This window comes from Theropithecus gelada, chromosome 6 (genome assembly GCF_003255815.1).
Source record: "Theropithecus gelada isolate Dixy chromosome 6, Tgel_1.0, whole genome shotgun sequence".
Classification (NCBI taxonomy): Eukaryota; Metazoa; Chordata; class Mammalia; order Primates; family Cercopithecidae; genus Theropithecus; species Theropithecus gelada.
The window spans coordinates 122618644-122642736 of record NC_037673.1 but is presented as its reverse complement, the minus strand read 5'-3'; positions in this window follow the sequence as shown (position 1 = coordinate 122642736).

The window sequence follows — 24093 nt, the reverse complement described above, 5'->3', positions numbered from 1 at the left end:
ACATAAAATGCAAACCACCTAGGACAACCGAAACCAAACCAAAATGAAAGAAAAAGCCAAAGTTGGAGGACTTACAGTACTTGGTTTCAAGACTTACTATAAATCTATGAGATAACAGTGTGGCGTCAATGTGTGTGAAGACTAATAGATTAATAGAAAATAATAGAGTCCAGAAAAATATATGTGTATACACATATTCCTATATATTTGTACACAAATATTCCTGTATACACAAGGATAGATTAATAGATCAATGAAACAGAAAAGGAAGTCCAGAAATAACTCTGTGTGTGTGTGTGTGTGTGTGTGTGTGTGTGTGTGTGGGTATCCAACTGGTTTTCGATCCAGGTGCAAGTTAATTGAGAATTCTTTCTTGAAAATATTACTGGAACATCTGGTTATTAATGGTGAAAAGAGACTTTGACCCTATCTCAATCCTTATACAACAATTCATTTAAGGTGGCTTATTTACTCAAAAGCAAAAAAAGAACTATCAAGCTTGTCACAGATAATATCTTTGTGACTTTTGGGATGTTAAAGATTTCTTGGATGATGCATAAAAATCACAAAATTTCCGTGAAATGATTGAAAAATGAATTTTGCCAAAAGACACCATTAAGAAAATAAATATAAAATAAATATAAAATCCACAAACTAGAAAAATATTCATAACACATGAATTCATGCATTTGACAAAAGACTTGTATAAAAATATACAAGGAACACTTTAAACTCAATAACATGAAAAAACCAAATTTTAAAAATTAGAAAATTAATAAACACTTTACAACGGGTAATATATGATTGGCCATTAATCACATAATAAAGTATTATTTCTCATTAAGAAAATGAAAATGAGATACCATTTCACATTTATTAGAATACAAATATTTGGTCTATATTGCTATCTCAACACCAATGTTCATGAAGATGTGAAGCTACTGAAATTCTCATACATTTCTTATGGAAGATTAAAGTAATGCAACCACTTTGGAGAAATATTTGGCAGTTCTTTATAAAGTTGAATATAGATCACCAGTGACCCAGCAATTCAATTATTAGGTATTTTTTCAAGAGACATGAAAACATTTTCACAGACTTGCGAAAGGCTGTTTATAGCAGCCTTGTTCAAAATAGGCAAAAACTGGATACAACCCAAATGTGTATTAAAAAAACACGTAAACAAATTATGATATATTCATACATGGGAAACTATACAGCAATAAAAGTAAGGAATGATGAATATGTGCAAAAACATATTTGAGTCATAAAAACACTGTTATGCAAAAAAAGTACATACTGTGTGATTCTATTTACATGAAGTCCAATAAGAGATAAAAATGATGTGGTAAAGAAATCAGAAAGTAGTAGCCTGAGTTTGGGGTAGTTATTTGATTGGAAAGAGACATTAAGAAATTTTGAGGGTGCCAGATACGGTCCATATTTCGTATCTGTGTGTATGTGGCAGTCACATGGGTGGGTAACATAATTATCAAAGTTCATTCAACTGAATACCTAAATTCTGTGTACTTTATGATATGGTAATAATTTAAAAACAATTGCACCTATGTTTTGGCTTTGTCTATTTGTCCCTTTTGTTCTGTCCATTTTCTGTTTTTGTATTTCCAAGCTTTGTTGGTAGGTATATACACATTTAGGATTTTTACTTCTCTAGATTATTCTATCTTCCTTTCAAGGGTGTTACATCTTTTTCTTTGGCAGGAAGTTATCAGTAAATCCTCTTGACCCTGTCAGGCTTGATTTTAGGGCTTGCTTCAGTTTTGTCTCATGTCCTTGGTCATAGCTTTTGATGTAGGGCATAGTCCTACATTGGAAGCTGTGGACTTTTGGGGTCTCTCTTGAGTGGCAAATATTCACAGTGACATTTTTGCACCCTGGCTGGTAGGAACTCTAACATCTGTTTGCACTGCCCCAGCCTGGGGCTCTCCATTCTGCCCTTTGCTCCACAGCAGTTGTCTCTCTTAGGCATGGTGGAGTCTTGCTCTTCAAACACACATGGTCTTGCTCTTAGCCAAAAACCTGACGTGAACCTGCACACAGACTCCTGGGCCACTGGGGCTGTGCTTTCACTACACTGTTTTACAAATCCTGCTGTTTCTGTTACCAGGCAATCAATGATCTCACTGTCTCATGCACATAGAAACCAATACCATGGCACCAGCTTTTGAGAAAAGAAAAGCTTTTCTGTGATTCAGCTAGTAAGGAGACAAGAGGAAGCATTCAAATCTGTCTCCCCAAGCTGGAGTTTAGGTCAGGTTTTCTAAGCATAGGATGATGAGGTGTGACCTGATTGGATCATGCAATGAGGTGATGCTAGGAAGTGATGATTTGCCTGGATCTTGCCATGGGGTCACACTAGAGCTCCATCTGATTGGATCCTGGATCTTGCCATGCAGTGTGTGCTGCTTAATTCAATCCCCACTCCTCAGTCCGAACACTTAGCTTCCTCCCTGTGGTCGCACACTTGGTTCAACGGGGCATGTTCAAGTTATTTGACCTTCAACCTGGGGGTCCATGGCAACTGAAAAACAACTCACAACTTGGTTGCATAAAAGTTGATCCAGATGGATCTGGTATGGTTACATCTCTGCAGACGCCAACTCCAGTCTCCAAACTCTAGTCTCTCTCAAGCTCAGCTTGTCTACATCTGTGCCTGGACTCTACCTTTCTGTAAAAGAGTGCTCTTGGGCATAAAGCTAGGACAAAGGTGGAACCAATTTTGTGTATTTCCCTTCTCTCAGCAGGCTGTCAGTTCAGTTCCTGAAATGGTTGCTTAATATATTATTGCCAAGTTTTAGAACTGTTTTCTCAGGAGGGTAAATTGGTATCAGTTAGTTTGTCCTGGTTGGAAGCAAGTCTCACTGTCATTGAAATTTAATTTCTAAATTTCATTTAGAAAAACGTGTTATCAGTCTTGGTATTCTGGAAACAGAAGATGTTTATCTACAAGTTGTTTTGTTGAACAGGAAAACTTTTTCTTTTTTTAAGGAATTAAAAAGCTCGTGACTATTGTTAGCAGGTAAATTTACTTCTGATACAGAGGAATAGCAATATGGTATAAAAGTAAATGAGTTTACAGTAATATACATCTTTGTATCTGAACTAAAACTTAAAACCACCAGTGCCAAAGTCAAAAGCAAAATGAAAAGGAAAAAACCTGTATAATTCTATAGGCAAGAAACAAATATTTATTTTTTAAAAAGATTCAGCAATTACTATTCACGGATCCAAAATGTGATTTAAATCAATTCTCATTTTTTTGACCCTATGATTTTATATAAAAGGGATAAAATAATGTGTGCCTTTAAAAACCATAATTGGTAATTTCAGTTCTTTTTATTCAGTTACACCATGTTGTCACTGGGATTAGAACTGACATGTGACCCAATGTAAAGAGTAAAAGGCATATGAGCTTAAGAAGCAACATCCTTGACTCTTGGTTTGGGGTAAACTTCACTTCAAAAAGTCACTAAGAAATAAACAGCAAATGATCTTGGTTTTTATATGTAACTCAGAGATTTAATTATTGTAAACTGAGTGCCTTGAAGATACACACCTTGTAAATGAAAACCACTATACTTAGATCTTTCTCCATTTTTTCCTTGAATTTTTTCTAAAATTGAAGCATTTCCAAACAGTGACCAAGAAAATCAGTTATACAATAATTTTAGTTCCTTCCCTTGTGAAGTTTAGTTTACCTAACTTCACAAGGTTAAGGAAGAGGTTTATTTGGTTAAGTTACCATATGAATGTACAACTGTTTTCTACAATTTTAGTAAATACTAGGATGGGTTAAATTTGAATGCTTGACTCATGATTTCCCCTTCATAGTGGAGGCAAATGGTAGAGAATAAAGAAGTTGGGCATTGAATTCTAGTGGTTTTCAATGAGGATGGAAAGTAGGGATGGAGGAATTGGTGTTTTGAGTTAGGTGAGAGATAGGAGGATGGGGGGTGGGAGTTGTGCCCCCACTGGGACATTTCACAATATCTGGAATCATTTTTGTTTGTCACACTGAGAGTAAGCTGCTACTGATATTTAGTGGATAGAGGCACAGGACAGCTTTCCAAAACACATTTAGCCCCAAGTGTCCTAGTGCTGAGGCTGAAAAATCTTCTATTGTTATGAACTTGGGTTGAAATACTAGATGTGCCTCCTTGATACTTATGTGATCTTGATAACATTATTCAAATGGGACTTACATGTATTTTCAGTGTTGTGAGGATAAGCTACAAGGAATAGGAAGTTATAACAATGCTAGGAATATAATAGACTTTTAATAATTGTTAGCTCTTATGACTGCTACTATTGCTTTGCATTGTATTAATTTTACATTTATATGCAACTCCTTAATGTTCAGTTTCTAATTGTCTCATCTTTGAGAGGGGAGAGGAAAATATATAAAAAAGGTACTAGCTTGTGTTGGGGAGTTTCTTGAGGTGTTTTCCCTTGGGGCATAAAAAGAGGCCCAAAGGTTATACTGACAATGTATAAGTTTATATATCAAATATATTTTGGATCAATATGGACCACAAATCAAAGACAACTTTATGCTGAAAAGTGAGATAGCTAACCAGATACTTGTTTTGATTTCTAATATTACGAGTTCTGCTTCCAAAAGTGAGACAGAACAGTTGACCCAATAATTGGAGCCCATTTCTCTGGTGAGAAACAGGACATTTAAAATTATGCAACTTGTAATGGCGTTTATTTTAGAATATATAAAATATTACCTATTTTGAAGCATCCTGTTGGGAGATACAAATGCGGCTCTGCAAATAGTGCTTATGTGGAGAAAGGTAGATTAAACTATTTCTGAAAACCTCCCTTGTATAAAGGACAACTGAAAATCTTGGGGATTATGCCATCAGTAGAGTGGATAGTCAATAAATATTATCAAATAGATTTGCTTTCTTATTGCAGGATTTTCTATTGTAGAAAATGGGCATAGAGTCTGAAAGTAGAGCTTTGATGTCCACCAATTAATTGAGCTACCCCAACAGGAGGCATTCCTTCCTTCATCAGTATTTACTGAGTGCTTATGGGTGCCAGGTCTGTGTTAGGAATTGGGAGAACCATTGTAAACAAGACAGGCTAGTGGGGGAGGCATGCCGCAATCAGATAATCATATAAACATGTCTCTTCAAACTGTTAAGAAGTACTATGAAGAAAAAAGGAACTCAGCAGAAGTAAAAAAAAAAAAAAAAAAAAAAAGCTCTGAACAAGTTTATTAATTCCTAAAGACAATTTTGCATTATTTACTTTATTTGTTCATTCATTTATTGATTTATTATCTTTCATTTGTTCAATTGAGAAACTATTAAACTACTATTAAGTTACTGTGCTAGCTGCTGGGGAAAAACATGAACAAGATACTCTTTGTGTCTTCGTGGAATTTATGATTTAGCTATTTGAGTAACCAAATATTTTAAAGAGGAAACACTGCCAATTCCCTTGTAAAATCACAAATAAGGGAAAAAAGAAAACCAGACGAGTTGCCTGCAGATCAAATTAAATCACCCAGATATTATTAGTGCTGCCAATTGCACACTGACCTTTATGACAACACGTGAACATATCTGCCATTTACTGTCAGCGTTTGCTAGGAGAAGGGGGAGACTTCATTGACATCATTAATGATTTTGCTTATTGAAAAAGAGGGATAAGATACAGAGAAGATTGTCAGCAGAATTTCCTGATTGCATTATAGTTTCCTAGCAGGCAGGAGACTGTTTCTGACTTTCAGAAGACTTATCTTTTGTCATCCATTCTAAATGAATTCTATTTGTTTTAACATTCATAAAACAGATACTTTCTTACTTTGTCTCCAGTAAATAGAAATTATAGATTAATTTTAAAATAGCATGACTCAAATTTAATAATATATTTTTATAAGTGATCATTTAAAATTTCAGTTATTCAGGCTTAATTACTATCTTTTCTATATGAGTCTGTTGCATACCTTGTAAACATTTCCAATAATCACATGAAATTTTAATGAATTCACAATAATTGTCATATTAATTTTAAATTAATTGTACTTGTCCACTTTGAAAAATAAATTTTAAGTGCTACTATAAATAACTCAGGAAAATGAATTCATTTTTACATGAGAGAGACTGTTACTTTGGATGTTTGTAACTATACTCTTTTCTTCTCAAAGAATAAAAATACCTGATAGAATTTAAATGTTTCTTTTGTGCCATGCACATATAGTGACTATTAGATGTACTTTACATGGATTACTTAATCTTTATGCAATAGTAAGAATTAGGCCTCATATGTGTTTAATTTTAAAATGTAGAAAAAAAGGTACAGAGAGGTTAAGTGATGAGCTCAAAACTGTATGTCTTCTAAGAGTTGATAGCAAGATTTAAATCTGAATGTCTGAAATCCCAGAGTTTTAACCACTATTTTAGCTTCATTCACTTTTTGTATTCCTACTTCTGCCTTTTCTCTTTCCTCTACAACTTCTCTCACTTTTTTCATCATAAAACAGTCTAACACAGTGACCTCTTTAAAAGAGGCCAAAGCAAGACTCCTATTTTGTGTGGTCAACTGTCTTAAGTTACAGGCATACCTGGCAGATATTGTGGATTTGCTTCCAGACAACCACAATAAATTGATATCACAACAAAGTGAGTCACACAAATTTTTTGGTTTCCCAGTTCATATAAAACTTATGTTTCCATGATACTATGGTCTATTAAGTGTGCGATGGCATGTCTGAAAAAACAATGTACATACCTTAATTAAAAAAGACTTTATTGCTAAAACATGCTAACAATCACTGGAATCTTCAAGAAGTCATAATCTTCTTGCTGGTGGAGCGTCTTTGCCTTGATGTTGACTGCTGCTGCCTGATTAGGGTAGTGGCTGCTGAAAGTTGGGGTGGCTGTGGCAATGTCTTAAAATAAGACAACAATTAAATTTGCCACATAAATTGACTCTTTCACAAATGATTTCTCTGTAGCATGCAATACTATTTGATAGTATTTTATTCACAGTAGTACTGCTTTCAAAATTAGGATCAGTCCTCTCAAACTCTGCTGCTGCTTTATCAACTCAGTCTACGTAATATCCTAAATCTTTTGTTGTTATTTCAACAATGTTATAACATTTTCAACAGGAGTAGTTTTTAATCTAAAAGCACTTTCTATGCTCACCTATAAGAAAAAACTCATCCATTCAAGTTTCATCATGAGGTTGCAACAATTCAGTCACATCTTCAGGCCTGCTTCTAGTTCTGGTTCTCTTACTACTTCCATCACCATCACATCTGTAGTTACTTCCTCCACTGAATTCTTGAACCCCTCAAAGTCATTCATGAGGGTTGGAATCAACTTTTTATAAGCTCCTATTAATGTTGATATTTTGAATGCCTTCCACGAATCACGAATGTTCTTAATGGCATCCAGAATGGGTAATTCTTTTTAGAAGGTTTTCAATTTACTTCTTCCAGATCCATCAGAGGAATTACTATCTATGTCAGCTAAAGCCTTACAAAATGTATTTATTAAATAATAAGACTTGAAAGTCAAAATCACCCTTTGATGCATGGGCTGCAGAATGTTAGCAGAATGTTGGGGGAGTTAGCATGAAAACAATATTAATCTCCTTGTACATCTCCATCAAAGTTCTTGGGTAACCAAGTGCCTTGTCAATGAGTGCTAATGTTTTGAAAGGAATCTCTTTCTCTGAGCCATAGGTCTCAACAGTTGGCTAAAAATATTCAGGAAACCATGCTGTAAACAAATGTGCTGTCATCTAAGCTTTGTTGGTGAATTTATAGAGCACAGGCAAAATAGATTTAGCATAATTTTTAAGTGCCCTAGGATTTTCAGAATGGTAAATGAGCACTGGCTTCAACTTAAAGTCAGCAGCTGCATTAGCCTCTAACAAGAGAGTCAGCCTGTCATTTGAAGCATTGAAGCCAGGCATTGAGTTATCTCTAGTTATGAGAGTCCTAGATGACATCTTTTTCCAATAGAAGGCTGTTTCATTTACATTGAAAATCTGCTGTTTGGTGTAGTCCCTTTCATCAATTCTCTCAGCTAGATCTTCTGGATAACTTGCTACAGTTTCTATATCAGCACTTGTGGCTTCACCTTGCATTTTTATGTTCTGGAGATGGCTTCTTTCTTTAAACACCACAAACCAAGCTTTGCCAGCTTCCAAATTTTCTTCAGCCTACCCATTTCTTATCCTTCATAGAATGGAAGAGAGTTAGGGCCTTGCTCTGGATTAGTCTTTGGCTTAAGGAAAGGTGGCTGGTTTGATGTATCCAAACCACTAAAAGTTCTCGTATCAGCAATTAGCCTGTTTCACGTTCTCATCATGTGTTCACAGAAATAGCACTTGTAATTTGTCCCAAGAGCTTTTCTTTTGCATTAATAAATGGCTGTTTGGCCCAAGAGGCCTAGCTTTTTGCTTTTGACATGTCTTCCTCTCTAAGCTTAATCATTTCTAGCTTTTGATCTAAAGTGAGGTATGTGTGACTCTTTCACTTGAACAGTTGGAGGCCATTGTAGGGTTATTAATTGGCCTCATTTTGGTAATGTTGTGTCTCAGGGAATAGAGAAACCCTGAAAGGGGTGAGAGAAGGGGGAATGGCAGGTCGGTGGAATAGTCAGAACACACACAGCATTTTTTGATTAAATTCGTTGTCCGATATGGTTTGGCTCTGTGTCCCCACCCAAATCTCATCTCGAACTGTAATCCCCATAATCCCTACATACTGAGGGAGTGACCCGGTGGGAGGTGATTGGATCATGGGGGCAATTTCCCCCATGCTGTTCTTGTGATAGTGAGTGAGTTCTCACGAGATCTGATGGTGCCATGATTGTAAGTTTCCTGCGACCTCCCCAGCCCTGTGGAACTGTGAGTCAATTAAACCTCTTTTCTTTATAAATTACTCAACCTCTGGCAGTTCTTTATAGCAGTGTGAGAGTGAACTAATACGCTGTCTTATATGGGTATGGTTTGTGGCACCCCCAAATAATTATAATAGTAACATCAATTATTATAACAGACATAATAATACAGTTTAAAATATTGCAAGAATAATTAAAATGTTACACAGAGACACAGAGTGCACAAGCTGTTGGAAAAATGGTGCCTGTAGCTTGTTTGATGCACATAAAGCTTTTCAATTTATAAACGCAGTATCTGCAAAGTGCAGTAAGGTGAAGTGCAATAAGAGGTATGCCTGTACTGACTCACAGTGCCTCTAAGTATAAGAACTAATTTTCAGATTAATGATTGGCACTATCTTGATAAATTTATTTAGAAAAAAGAATAGTTTCTAGGAGAGTTATAGTACATAATATCTTTGGAAAAATAACTTGTTCACATGTTCAAGTTGCTGTGCTTAAAATGTACAATGCTAAAGAGTAGGCTTTATTTTATAAAACTACATTTTCTTAGTGTTCTGTTTGCTTGATTAAAGTCATATCTAGGAGATATGATTTGGAAAGATTCTTTTCTTCAATCTGCCTGATGAAAAAATGCAGAGATATTGCCGATGTGTTAGTGTTGCTATCATGTGAAACATTAGCCGAAACTGACCAACAAAAACACATTGCCGGAATGACGACCATTTTATAAACAGACTGCTTTTCAATGGATAAATACAACTCTGAACTTCAGCCTAGGAAAGTGGAGTGCCATGATAGCTTACCTCTTAATAAAATGTAGTTTTAGGGGGCTAGAATCAGAGTCTGGGTCCTTGGTACTTAATTCTTAGAGCAAATTGCTTTTTCCTTTACAAACTATCATTTTGTCTCTACAGCATCTTCAAACTTCATTCTTATTCTTTTATGGCTTTGGGAGCCAAAAGAGAATCTTTCAGCATTAAGAGTTCCTTTAGTAATGCTGTTACATAAATTCTGTAATAGTGATTGATGGCCAGTTCTACTTAAAATAATTTCCATGGAGGAGATTTGTCTTCCCTCTTGAAAGCCTACTTCACTGTTTTAGATCGTTCTTGATTTCTTACACCACCGAAAACACCCTTCTCTTTTTAAATAATAACTTATTTCATACCATCTTTTTTTCTATGAAGATATAAAACTACTGGCCACTGGTTTACTTGTGATGGAATCTTCCATAGTTATACATAGTTAAGTTGCATATTAGATACTCACTTCTAAGACTTACATAAACCTAACTTTAGAAGAATAATTGTCTTAACTGGTTTACAGAATGGCTGTTTTTCTTGTGTTGCTGATGCTACCTCACACTGAGAATTTTCAGAATGCTTTGATATGTCCTACTAAGTTTCATCGTACAGAAGAAGTCATCGGAGAAGCTCCTTATAGTTGTCTTTTTTATTTGGATGGAAATGAAATCCTCATCCCAAAACACAGGTGGTGCGACTCAAACTAGAGCTGAAGCCTGGTCTCCTCTACTTGTTATTTTAATTAATCTCTCAGATTTCCTTGTAGTGTATATGCGTTGAGTCCCAAAGTGTTCTTTTACATTCAATACGCAGAATTCATAAACTGAGCCAGTTTCAACATATATTTTCTAGGCACCGAGTAAGCGGTGAATATTGAACAGGTGTTCTGAGTTAAAAATATGAATAAAGCTTCCAAATGTTTGTGGCAGTAAAAGGGCAGACCCAGAATGACAAAGAGTAAAGAGCTGTCTTGCGAGAGATATTGATTGGGGGGTGTTTAGCAAGGTTGGTTTAGTTGACTTGGCTAGGTACGTAAGTATATCTTTTTTAGTTTCTTTTGCTGTCCATGTGTCTTCAGAACTTATATAGGACAAACTTTCCAGGTGGGCAAGTGCTATTTATTAACAAAAACTATGATGTAATTGTAAATAAACCATTATGGGGGAAGTTACAGGGAGAGGGTGTTATTTGAACACATCCTTGAAGGGTAGTACTACTTTGGCAGTGAAGGATATAGGTAGGTGTAAGAAAGCCTTTTCTGCCGGGCGCGGTGGCTCAAGCCTGTAATCCCAGCACTTTGGGAGGCAGAGAAGGGCGGATCACGAGGTCAGGAGATCGAGACCATCCTGGCTAACACGGTGAAACCCCGTCTCTACTAAAAAATACAAAAAACTAGCTGGGCGAGGTGGTGGGCGCCTGTAGTCCCAGCTACTCGGGAGGCTGAGGCGGGAGAATGGCGTGAACCTGGGAGGCGGAGCTTGCAGTGAGCTGAGATCCGGCCACGGCACTCCAGCCTGGGCGACAGAGCAAGACTCCGTCTCAAAAAAAAAAAAAAAAAAAAAAAAAGAAAACCTTTTCATGTTCAAGGAACAGCACAGGCTTGATGGCAAAATACAAAGGATATTGCGAAGGTAAGCCTATTAAAGATGGCAGGAGACAATTGTGGCAATGAGACTCAGAATTATCGGATCACCATGTTTTAAATAAGTGAACTCAGAATGTGTCATTTTGAAAGAATTTCAGAATAATGCAGTCAGGAATTCAACTTGAGAAATTATCAATCGCAAAGAGTTTATGGGGTGCACAAGGAAGTGTGGACATTTTAAGAAAAACAAAAGAACTTGGAAGATGAGAAAGATGTTGAAGAAAAAAAGTGCTCAGAAAAATAAGTAGAGAACATTTAGATGAAATACATAATTCAGGCTTTCACAGTTGCAAGCATTACCTTATTCAATCCTTCAAGAACCTAGACTATGCTACAAATCTTGTGTTCTCTGATATGCAGTGAATTTCGAGTCTTCAACAGCACTTTTATTTTTCAGAGTGGAGAACATCATTTCCAAGGTAGAATAAAGTCATTCTGTCTGTTAGCACCTTCAACTGAGAGTCCACAAAGGAAAATAGTTTCATTTTTTATAGCAGTGTATAATACTGGTTGAAAGTGATCAGAAGATGATATATTAAAGTAGACTCAGAAAACAGTCCTCTTTTAGATAAATGCTTTTGAAAACGAGTGGGCATAAAGCTCTCTTTGGTATCTGAACAGTACATGCTCCTAAATCTGTGTTCATCAAGAAATGATTTCAATTAGGAAAAAAAAAATCCATTTAAATCTGGATCTACTAATAACCACTGTATTAAAACATAGCTACACAATCTTGTCTTTTATTTCTCTTGGGCTTAAGCTTTACTTGTGGTTAGTCATGTGCAAAATAAAATGAGAACCTCTACTGTCAATTTAAGTTGATTCCCATCTGCCATTAATGGTAACCCATGATCTCTTCTCCATTGGGTATTTTCGTTGTGTTCTTGTTGCTATTTTAGAGAGAATCTGCAATCACTTATTCTGTACATCTCACCCAGTGCTTGAAGAGAGACAACACTTGAAAACATAATGGCCAGATGATCTCAGGATGCAAGAATCCTTCAGATGTTTGCCGAGAACTATTGAAAGATGCTTCAATTTGACAAAAGCAGGAAATGTTAATTTCAGCTCTTTTATAAATAGAGGGATGATCCGTAAAGGGAAAATTGTTGTCACAGCAAATGTACACTTGAGTGATTCAAACCTAATTAGTGGTTATATGATTCATTTTGAATATATTTACTGTAACAACTCGTAAACCGCTTTCAAATTCAGCTGTTGAATAGACTATTTTTTTAAAAACTAAATAGCTCTGAAAATTTATTTTTTCTTTCTAAAACCAACCTTCTTTATACCTTTCTCCTTGATCATATGTGCTATATGTAACCAGCAACTTGTCCTCTCTATTTTTCTGTCCTCTGACACCCGTGCAAAATTCTCAACATATTAACATAAAGGAAGCATATTAGCATTATCCAGTTGGTCTCAGTGGCAGGAAGATATATGGTATAAGTTTATATTAACTAGAGAGTTACTTAATTATGAAAAATAAGGTCACATTCCTTTAAAAACTCGATTAAATCAAGATGCTCAAAGTAATTGGGGTGTGGTTATTCTTTGCCATGCTTTCTTGCTTTGTTAACTACTTGACCAGGTATGACCAAGAAAAGAGAAATTCGAGTAGAGTGATGATTTAGTGACTAGCTGCAAGTAATTTGCAACATGGTTAATTAAAACAAATCCTTCTGTGGAGCAGACAGAATTTGTCTCTTGGGTGCACCACAAATTTATTTTGGATGAATCATTCTGAAAATGAAGTATTCTAAAATTCAGATAATACATACTTTAAATCAGCAGAAATGGGAGGAAATTTCTTTCCTTCTACTTTATATGCTTTCAAAAAATCTGATTATAAAAATAGCAAGTTTGTGGTGCTGTTTTGGAAATACAAGGGAAAAATTCCTGTGATTCAGTTACTCATGATGTTTAAAAGTATTTTGTTTCTGAAATGTCCAGTCTCTGCATAAGAAATTTTTTAAAAATGGAGTCATATATACACAATTTTGTAGGCTGCTTTGGGAACGTTTCTTTTCCAAGTGCCTGCTTGGATTTCTACATGCCTTACTGGGCTCTTTGAAAATTGAATTTCTCATTCCAGAGACAGACACAGATCCACAAGGAATGCAGCTGTGTCATGGATATGCCAACATGCATTTTCCTAGAAATGCGAGACACTTCTTCAAAATGTTAACTTTGCCTACTGATTTGTGAAGGTTTAGATATTAGTAATTAACGACTGTTAAAAATAAACTTTAATGCATATTTTAGGAGGGGTAGTTGAAGAAGGAAAGCTCCTAGAAGGCCCATTAAGTAGTTAAGGACAGAGTTGGCTCAAAGCCAGAATTATGAAGGTATGAGGAAGGCAAAGTTAGCTGGGTTGGAAAGATTTCATCTCTCCTTCTGTGCAAAGAACAGAATTGTTACTTAGCTGAGTGATCATATGTAGGAATCACTAGAATTAGTTGGCTCTCTCAGCTGGGTTTAAAGTACAGTGTAAATAGGGTAAACTCTTGATTTTGGCATCTATAAAGCCAGTTACATTCAGACAGCAAGTGAAGCAAAGCAAATAAACTCTACTCTGGCTGGGAATAATTCTGCCCTGATGAGGTCAGTAATATCACTTTGTATTCTTCTTGAACTGTAGCTAAAGAAATGAAAAAAAGATCACACTGACAGCAAAGAGAAAATTATTTGCATAGTGGGTGGATAATATGCTGTGAGGTCAGATTCTTAAATACTGTGGTTGGAATCTGTTTTAAAAAATTTTTATAAGGCTGAATGATTTTATTACCACTAATAACCCTTGTGGCTCTGAAAGCTTAAATAATCTGGGTAATCAAAATTTATGCTTTAGGATGGAAGATGATTATCTGCATATGAGAGGAAGGAAATTCCTTTTTTCCCAATCCTCTGTGCTAACTATACTGTGGGCGAATAATCGCATGGAGCATTTGGCTAAGGATTCCATGGTGGAGGCGGGCCGTCGCTCCTTTGAAAGATCACATTTTGGTGGCTGTAGGCAGTGAACTGGGAAAGTGACTGAGTAATCTTAAATTCTACTCAGAAAAAGGACCCCATGGAGATACTGCAAAGGAGAGGTAGAATAATGTGAGATGTTTGTCATCCTTTTTGAAGAGTTCATTCCTCAGACTGTTGAGGTTTATTTTTTTCTTCAGATTGTTTTAAACTGAAACAGCTGCTCATAATGGTGTTTGTATTTGCGCCACTGTATAAGGGTCCTACCATTTTAGAGAGTCTCCCTTCCCCAAATTCATGAGGATGGCTAGTTTGGGTATTTTAAATGAGTAGTTGGGAAGAACAGGATTACAGATTTGCCAGGCTTAATCTGGATTCATGGTACACAGGAATTTTTGTCATCACACAAATGCAAACAAATTCTATTTGTGGATTTCTGTCAAAATAGTTAAAAGAAAACTATACAGAGCAGAGCTAACAAATGAAGGAATGTGAATTTCCTCTATAATTTTTGGCAAAAGACACGTATTACTTTAAGTTTTTCTAAATCTGATTAAATCTGACCAAGAGCCCCTACCCAGGAGGGTGGCAAGAAATCTAAGCTCACTTACTACACATCCTTCCAAAAGTGAACTTGTGTCCCAGTTGTCTTACACAGTTTAAAAATGTAATCTCTAAAAAATCTGAGCATATAGTGTTCTAATATATTTATTATAAAGCATACTAAGGAAGAACTACAAAGAAATATATATAGTAATCTTTTTAATAAATATTTTAACTTTAATATTAATGGAATAAACCTTTGCCATTATTATTTATAAAGGTATTGGCAAAACTTGATTGAGTATGCTTTATTAGTTTCGAAAATCTTGATTGTATCATAACAGTGAATTAAGCATTGAGACCGAAGTCCAGTTTATTTGACATTTTGTTTTAATGTAATCAAAGCTGAGAAAATGTATCTAATAAGTAGATTCAGAGGAATGATGTGCACACTTGACTCCATTCGTGAAATTATAAGATATTTTTGGAACCAGTAATAGAAAGGTTTTGTTAAAATTCATCTGTACATTTCCCTGTTCCATGATGTCAGTGAGTTAGTGGTTCTTACACATGAACACTAAGGTGTTCCTTTGTTACATTTTCAACTAAAGGGTTCAAAACCCAGTGAAACTCTGCATAGATGATTTTGCAAAGGGCTAGAAAATTGTATTCTGTTTTTAAAATGCATGGATATAAATTTTTAATAGATAATATGCTCACTTAATTTTGGCAGCAAAGTCACATTTTCGTCTCCAAACATCTGTTTTCAAAATGCTCTGTCTGTAGCTCAAAATTATTTCAGGGTGTAGCTTTTAAAAAAAAAATTAAATGTCTTCACCTTTACCTTGGTAGAGAAAATTAAGGTGTTTATTATTTTTTAGGAAAGGTAAAGAAATTTGAAATTTGAAACATGTCTTTTTGTAAAAGAATACATGTAACGTATCTTATTCCATATGGGCTTCTTAAACAAAATGCTGTAGACTCGGTGGCTTATAAGCAGTAGAAATTTTACTGCTCAGAGGTCCAGAGGCTGGAAAGTTCAAGATCAAGGAACCAACAGATTGTCTAGTGAGGGACCAGTTTCTCCTAGACAGTCATCTTCTCACCCTGACCTCACATGGCAGCAGACATCTTTTATAAGGGCGATAATCCCATCCCTGTGACCTCATCACCTCCCAAAAGCCTCAGATCCAAATACTATCACCTTGGGCGTGAAGATTTCAACATATGAATTTTTCCAAGGGTCATGTAAGACAATAGCATAACTTATCTTTAAATGTGACGGCTCTTGTAAGTACTTTGCCATTAGTTAACATAGAATAAAATATGTCACACCCCATCTCATTCCACAGTACTGAAAGAGTCTCTGTTTGAGATTATATAAACCTACAAACAAATGTATGAAATCTGAAATACATAGCAATAGGTGAAAAGTCAGTAAAAGCATAAGCAAACTTTGTTACCTCTCCTCATTATAGGCTACCATTTTTCCCTGGTCAGCTTAATACTGTGGCCAGTGCAGGAAAGTCTGACAAATGAACTATAGTGTTAATAACTAAAGTATGATTTTTTGGGGGATAAAATTGTACCTAAACACATATCTAAACTTTAGAGATATTTAATAATTATAAGGCATATGTTTCCACCTGGCAAATGACTGCAGTACATCCTTCAGGGTGTGCCATCTGACCTTTGACCCACACTGATAGCAAGGCACCGTGTCCAAGCCCTCATCGCTCTGTTGCTTCTGTGCCTGTCTTCAGCCTGGGAATGTTTGTTGAGCCTGGGGTTTGGCCACTCAGTGTCTAGCCTCCTTAAAGAGAGCTACTCTGTTTGAGATCCAGCCACCTCTCTGTGGTCCTACCAGAAAATGGAGTGACCATTCTCTGGATCCACCAAATATTCTATTAGGGAATGGTCTGTGTCTGCCACTCAGATTGATATGAACAGGAGGCAGGGAAATACTGGGTAGAAGAGGGTGGTTCCCTGGCAAAGGTGCCACTCTCAAGCCTGGAAACTTGCGGCTGTAAATGGAAACAGGCAATCCTATTTTTGCTCCCTAATGTTGCCTTTTCCAAGACCAATCTGGCCTGCCATGCCCCTATCCTGTGCCCTTATAAAGCCCAAACCACAGGCTCCATGAATAGAGTGACAGAGTAGTAGGGCAGTGTGGTAGAGAAGGAGAGAAGACAGGAGTTCAGCTTGGGATGGTTGGAGAGGAGATTGACTGCAGGATGGCTGGACTCCAGGGAAAGATCATCTTCTCACTCGATCCTCTTTCCAGCTGCCCGTCCATCCTGCTGAGAACCACCTCCATCACTCAGTAAAATCCCCAAGTTTACCATCCTTCAAGTTTGACCTGATTCTTCCTGGATGCTGGATAAGGGCCCAGGTACCAAGAGGGCAAGGGTATAAAGGCTGTCACCCTGACTCTCTGCTGAGCTGGTTTAACACTTAGCTGTCTGTGAATGGCAACTGCTAAAAGAGCATTAATCATAGCATACCCCGAGATGCTACCCTGGGGTTGGAGCCCAAAAGCACTTGCCTTGGCTCCTATACCTGCCCATCTATGTGCTCCCCATCCCATAAGGGATTTGAGCATGCAGCAAATGAGCCACACTCCTATCACAAGTCCTGAGAGGGGGTCAGGGAACTCTCCCATCTCAACATGAAGTTTCATATGCAATTTTCAACAATTCATCATGAGGTTCTAGGCTCCTGACTTCCCACTGACCTTTATTTTTTACTATCTTGATGATGTTCAAGTCTGGATTCACTGGGTGGAGCTGGGGTGGCAGGAAGCGAGGGGAACAAGCCCATGTGGTAGATTTGAAGAGTTCCAGGAAGGCTCGCTTATCTTACACTCATCTCCAACAGAAAACCTGGGAATAAAAGTCAGATTTGTCAGTCGGAATACTAGCTCCAGTGCTTACTGGATGGGTGACCTAAACGAACTAAGTAACTAGCCTGAAACTCAGACTCCTCTTCCCCAAAATAGGCATAAAAGTCTTACCTTTAGGAGCTGGCATGAGGATCAAGGGTAATGTATTTAAAGTGCATAGCACACTAACCAAGGTATTCAATAAATAGTGACTTTTAACTGATTTTCTCCTCCCACTTTTTTTTCTGGGTGGGCCTGACACTTCTGGTTATTAGGAAGGGATAGAAAGAGTCAATCAAGTGGCCAACTGTGTCACTGACTCACGCCCCAGGCCAATTCACACAAACTACCAGAAGGAAGACATCTGCAATTTTAAGATGTTTCTTACAGGCAACTCTAACAGCAGGTAGAAGACATGACACAGCATGAATGAATTGTCTGCATTTGTATTGACCAAAGTCAGGGAAACAAAGAACAGGTGTGCACCATAACCAGAAGATCTCAATGATATATGCTCAGATTAGTTCTTTTACACATATTTTAACTACTTTTTAGCAGAACATTGTCCTTTGCTTATAAGATAAATCAGTTCTAATATCCTTCACAGAACTTCCAAGTTATCCACTCCAAGGTAGGTCACTTCTGGCTTTGTCTCTAGTTACTATTTGTTGGGTTTTATTTGTTGCACCTTGTTTTTCTCAGGATACACTAGCATTTAGCGATGATGCTATGACCTGGGCAATTGGAAATGTACACAACTGTTCTTGATTTACCCACTACGTTCATGGCTTACCTCACTTTTGAAGTCACAAGGGTGTTTAACATCTCCACAGTTGTAAGACCTTCCCCATGGTCCTAGCATCTCGTACATTTGTGCTTTAATTCATTGACTTCAAACATGTAATCCTACTATCCAAGCCCGAGGCAAATTTCCATCCTGTATCCAATTCGCGTTGCAAATTCTTTTTGCAAAAGTGTTGACTCGACTATCACTATTATTGTTGGTGATATCTTGCCATTCTAATTTGCTTCCTTTTGTTTAAAGCTCTAACTATGGGTTAGCTTATCAGAGCATGGGAGTTTACTTGGGGAGAAAGGAGGAGAAATAATTTGATAATTTGTGCCATTTCCTAGAGAAAACTTGCCTAAATGAGATGTTCATTAGTGGTGTAGGAGATGCGGAGGTTTTGGGTAGTCAAAGGGACTTGAAGTCACTTTACTCCGGTTGGGAGAACTTGAGAAGCAAAGGGGAACAGAAAGAGAATCTTAGAGGGAAGCAAAATCAGTCTCAATCTAGTTTAATTTATTTGCTCTGGTCTCGTCCTAGGTAAGGTTCTTCAACCCTGGGAATAATTTCATTTCTGATACTTTAACACCAAGGCTCACAGTCCTATCCTTTCACTAGGGAAAAATTGTACTTCTCCTCCACTTTTTTCTTAATGGGGGGGGGGGTCTATCTTATCAAGAAATCTTCTGCAGTGATCTTGTGTAATTCTAGTTAGATCTTTGTTGGTTTTTATTTTTATCAATGTTATACACTTCTCAAGAGTCTCTCCCGCCATTTCCTGTCAGGCTATTTGCTCTCACACAGACAGAGGCAACCACTGCCAACCATTTATATAAAACTAAGTAACATGCATATACTTCAAAGTTTAGATTGCCTATTAAATCCTTCATATGGAAGATGAGGATGTCACTTGCTTTCAGTCTACTTCAATGTACTACCCCATAATTCTGGCCCCTGAATCTCTTCACTGTGTTTTTTATTATAATTTCATTGGAGCCAATATTCAGTTTGACATTATTACGATACTGTAAATGCTGTTTATCACTGATCCATAGAGATGGTTTTTTTTTACACAAATTTTTCCTTAGAATTAATAATTATCCTTTATGGATATTGTTTACCTAGTTTTCTGAAAACATATCAGTGAATAAACCTCAAACCTTTTTGTGTAAGTTTCCTTTTTATGTGTTCAAATATATTAATGTTTTTTCAATTGATTGTCTTTGAAGAAACCTCCCCCAGAGGTCTCTGGCTTGCTTTAATCTGACCTGGTTGCTCCATAGGTCTTGTGTGTGGTGGTCTTGGATTTGTATTATGGCATATTGAGAGTTCCTTTTACATCTCTCTCATTTGAAGCACCTGGATCCTTGATCCATGCCCTTCTCTTTCTTGGTTTACTCCCTCTCTTGGATGCTTCCTGTATTCCTGTTAGTTCAGTAAGAAGGGAGTGCAGAAAATAAACTTTTGAGAACTTGGAAGTCTGAATATTGTTTTATTCATTCTATCTGAGTACCATAACTTTGGTAGGGTATTAGATTTTATGTTGAAGATAATTATCCCTTAGAATGTTAAAGCCTTTGCTCTATTTTAGGCATTAATAAACTGTTTCTATAAGAAGTGGAATGGTAAATAGTGAAGTCTTTGTGCACTATGCGGATCTGCTTAACTACTGAACTGAGCTTTGTAGCATCAAAGCAGCTATATAAATATGTAAACAAATTAGTGTGGCTCTGTTCTAATAAAACTTTTTTTCTTTTTAAATAAAAGGTAGTCCTATACTTTCTAAACCCTATCCTATTCTAGCTTGCACTGTGGATATGAGATAACCAGTCATTATTCTTTTATTTGAATGAAATTCTTTCAGGAAGCTGATAGGATCTTCTATTTTAGGTAGTGCTCTGAAATTTTACAATGAAATGCTCTGTTGCATGTCTATTTTAAGTAATTCATTTGAACAAATAATGGACCATTTCAATCGGGAAATTTATGCTCTTTAACTTGGGAACTTTAAAAAAAAATCATTTCTTTGATTTCTTGCCTGTTTTCTCTTTCCTGAACTTTTATTTGGATGTTGGGCTTCTTAGACTGGTCCTATAATATTACCTTTTCTCACTCTTCATATTTTTCCCCTACTGTCTGGGAGACTTCTTTAAACTTTGACTTTTATCCTTCTGATTAATTTTTATAATTGCGTGTTTCTGTATTTTTAATATCTAAAACTCTTGATCTCTGAAAAATCTTTTAGAATAACATTCTGTTCTTGTTTCATAGATACAAAATCTTTTTTATATCGAATATATTAATTTTAAAATGAGTGTTGTACAGTCTCTATTTCCTTAAAGTTCTCATTGTTTTTTGTTACACATTTTAATCTCTGCCTTTCCTAATATATGCTTTCATCAAATGTTTGGGGTTCCATGGCTATTACCCTATATTTAAGAGAGAGGCATCATAAAATGTTCTTGGTAGGATGTTGACTGTGGTGCATTTCTTTAGGAAATTCTCAGTGTAAGTATATTTAGGTCTTTGGCTGGTAAGTTTCCCCAGACGAAAACTTTTCATTTCCCTGTGGAAGTGTATTCTGGGAGCCAAATAGGGAATAAACCATTTTATATTTTGTGACCTGAGTGAAGGATTCAAACTAAGGTCCTCAACATTCAAAATATTTCCCTTTTTTCACTCTGAAAGCCACTAGTTCTCTACCCTTATAGTGTTTTACCAAATGTTTAGTTATAGCATGTGAGTTTGTGTGGACATATGCCTTCTACTTTACTGTTGTTTAAAACCTGGAACATAGTAGATACTCAATAAATATTTGTCAAAAATGAGTTTTATATCTTGTGTATAAAATATATTGGAGATATTACTGATGTTTAAGATCTTACACTATTATTAGCAAACAGAATGTTGTCAGAGCTAAATGCACTGTTTAAAGTAATACTTTATTCCTATGTATATTTGCATATAGTGTTGAGAACCATCCATTGAATTTGCTCTGTGTAAAGGGTGATTTCAGTTACATACTTTCTCTTAGAAAAGTCTAGACCATCATGGACTTTGGAGCCAACAGAATAAATTCCACTCTCCCAATTTAGTGAAATGCGTACATTAGCAATTCAGACATGTGGTGCTTTTGGTTGCATAGGTCTTTTCAGTGCATTCATATCTGCCTGCATGTCACACACATGATCCATGAGCTTAGCCAGTGAACAAAGAAAGCTATCTTGAATGTTAGGATAAAAACACTCAGGATATTTCCTAGAATTTTCTTCTTAAAATCAAGTAGCAGGATTAAGACAATGTACCAAGAAATTTGAATTAAGCAGATGTTTTCATCCAAACTAGGAGTCTGATAATATGCTATACAGTTGACATAGTATCTATTATACATTCGTTGTTAAAATGACAGTAGTGGTATGAACTCTCATCATCATGGAGTGATGTGAACTCCTACAACTTATTACCGAAGTGTTTGAAAAATGTCAGAAACCAATAATCCAGGTGGCATTATGTAGTATGGGTGAGTGCGTATTTTTTTAGATTTATGTACATATTTATCTTGAATGATTTATGTTAAAAGATAAGACACAGTAGTTTGGTCACTAGTCTGTTTACTGAGGGAGGAAAAGATAGAGAGGGTGAAGATAAAAGAAAAATGCCAAAATTTTACTGAGAGGACAGAGTTAACCATAGGGTATAATTATGGGTGTAAAAATTCATCTGTTTCACTTTTTAGAGCTACCATTTTTATTGACTTTTGGGCACAATTATTTACAGAAAAGAAAATGTAACTTCTGCCAACAAACTTGACTTCTTAGGAATCTACAAACAATTCATTAGACTTGAAGTCATCATAGTCGAACTTAAAATGTGTGGCAGCTGTGAAGGTACTTTTCTGTTCAGAATGAAAGAAATCGAAGAGGTCAAACAACTTGTCTCAGAAAACAATGATATGGGTTCGTGAATTTGTTTCCACCTTGATCTGCAGGCAAAGAGCTTGGTGAATACAGGTCTTGGTGAAGAGCCATGCAGGTGACGATTGACATCTTTTTGTCAGCAGTCGGTGCTGTTCTTCACACTTTTCCTGACCCTGCACTGTTAGTTTTCAGGTCATGCTTCCTCTGTATTTTCACTTTACACTGCTGGTTGCCTTTATAGGAAGTGTGTGTATGTGGGTGTGTATACCAGATTTAGGGAAGATTCAGTCTAGAAGGGCTATTCTAGGTGAGAATAGATTCCAGCCAGTTTTCTAAAGCGTAGGGAGCAAATTCTTTTTTGAGACAGAGTCCGCTCTTGTTGCCCAGGCTAGAATGTAATGGTGCGATCTCAGCTCACTGCAACCTCCACCTCTTGGGTTCAAGCTATCTCCTGCCTCAGCCCTCTGAGTACAGGCATGTGCCACAACTCCCGGCTAATTTTTTATTTTTTTATTTTTTAGTAGAGACGGGGTTTCTCCATGTTGGTGAGGCTGGTCTTGAACTCCTGACTTCAGGTGATCTGCCCACCTCGGCCTCCCGAAATGCTGAGATTACAGGTGTGAGCAACTGCGCTGTGCCACAAATTCTTAAGTAACTTCCCTTCTTCATGTAACAGAAACTTAGTGAAGGTCAGATGTATGCCCAAGGAGACCCATTCTAACACTTTCAGGGCCTGAATTCTCTGATCCTTCTCATGTCTTGCCAACCATACAGAAACATACTCATAGCCTGAAGGTCCGAGGATGTGGGTTTCGGCTCCTCTAGGTGACGGCCCTGAGCTCTCTGAGCAGGCAAGCTCTAATTCTCACAGCAGCCCTTTGTTTCTTGACTCTCCTTTAGCCCTCTGCACTTAGAATTCTTGCTTTACTTATAGCTCATTATTCTCCATTTTGTGAGGAAAGAAAAGCTTTATGAACAAGTTATCCACATGGTGCTTCAGAGAAAAACCAGGCAAGACATCCTTAAGATACTCTTCTTTTCCTTTTTTCATCCCAATTATTACAAGTTAATCTTCAATCTATGATGTAATCTTTTCAGTTTCTGTGGCAGAGATCACTTATTGTCCCCTAAGTTCCATTCTTCCCTCTTCCTTTAGAAATACAACCCATGTTTTTAGTTATGCACATGGCTGCCCAGGGAAAGATGACATTTATGAGCCTCACTTGAACCTAGATATGGTGACACTAACTAAGTTTGGGCCAAATATTGCCAATAGAAAAAGCGTAACTTTGGGGTGACAGCCTGAAAGATGAAGTGACTTACTCTTGGTTTCTTTCCTCCTTTCAACTAACTAGGGAATGGCAAGTGGAGCAACCTGGAAGCCACTTGTGGAGGTGGCAAAGTCCCCCTCTCACCAAGGACTGCTCACATGTAGACTGTTAGGTGAAAGGAGACAGCATTCATCTTATTTCAACCACTGTGTTTTAGGGGTCCTTTATTCAGCAGCTTAGGGTGTACCTTAACTAATAAAGGCTTTATCTTTATTAGTGTTTCAGTTTTCAGAAGCACTCTATTGAAACACACATGCTGTTGGGTAAACATGAAAAAAAATGCTCAACATCACTAATGATCAGGGAAATGCAA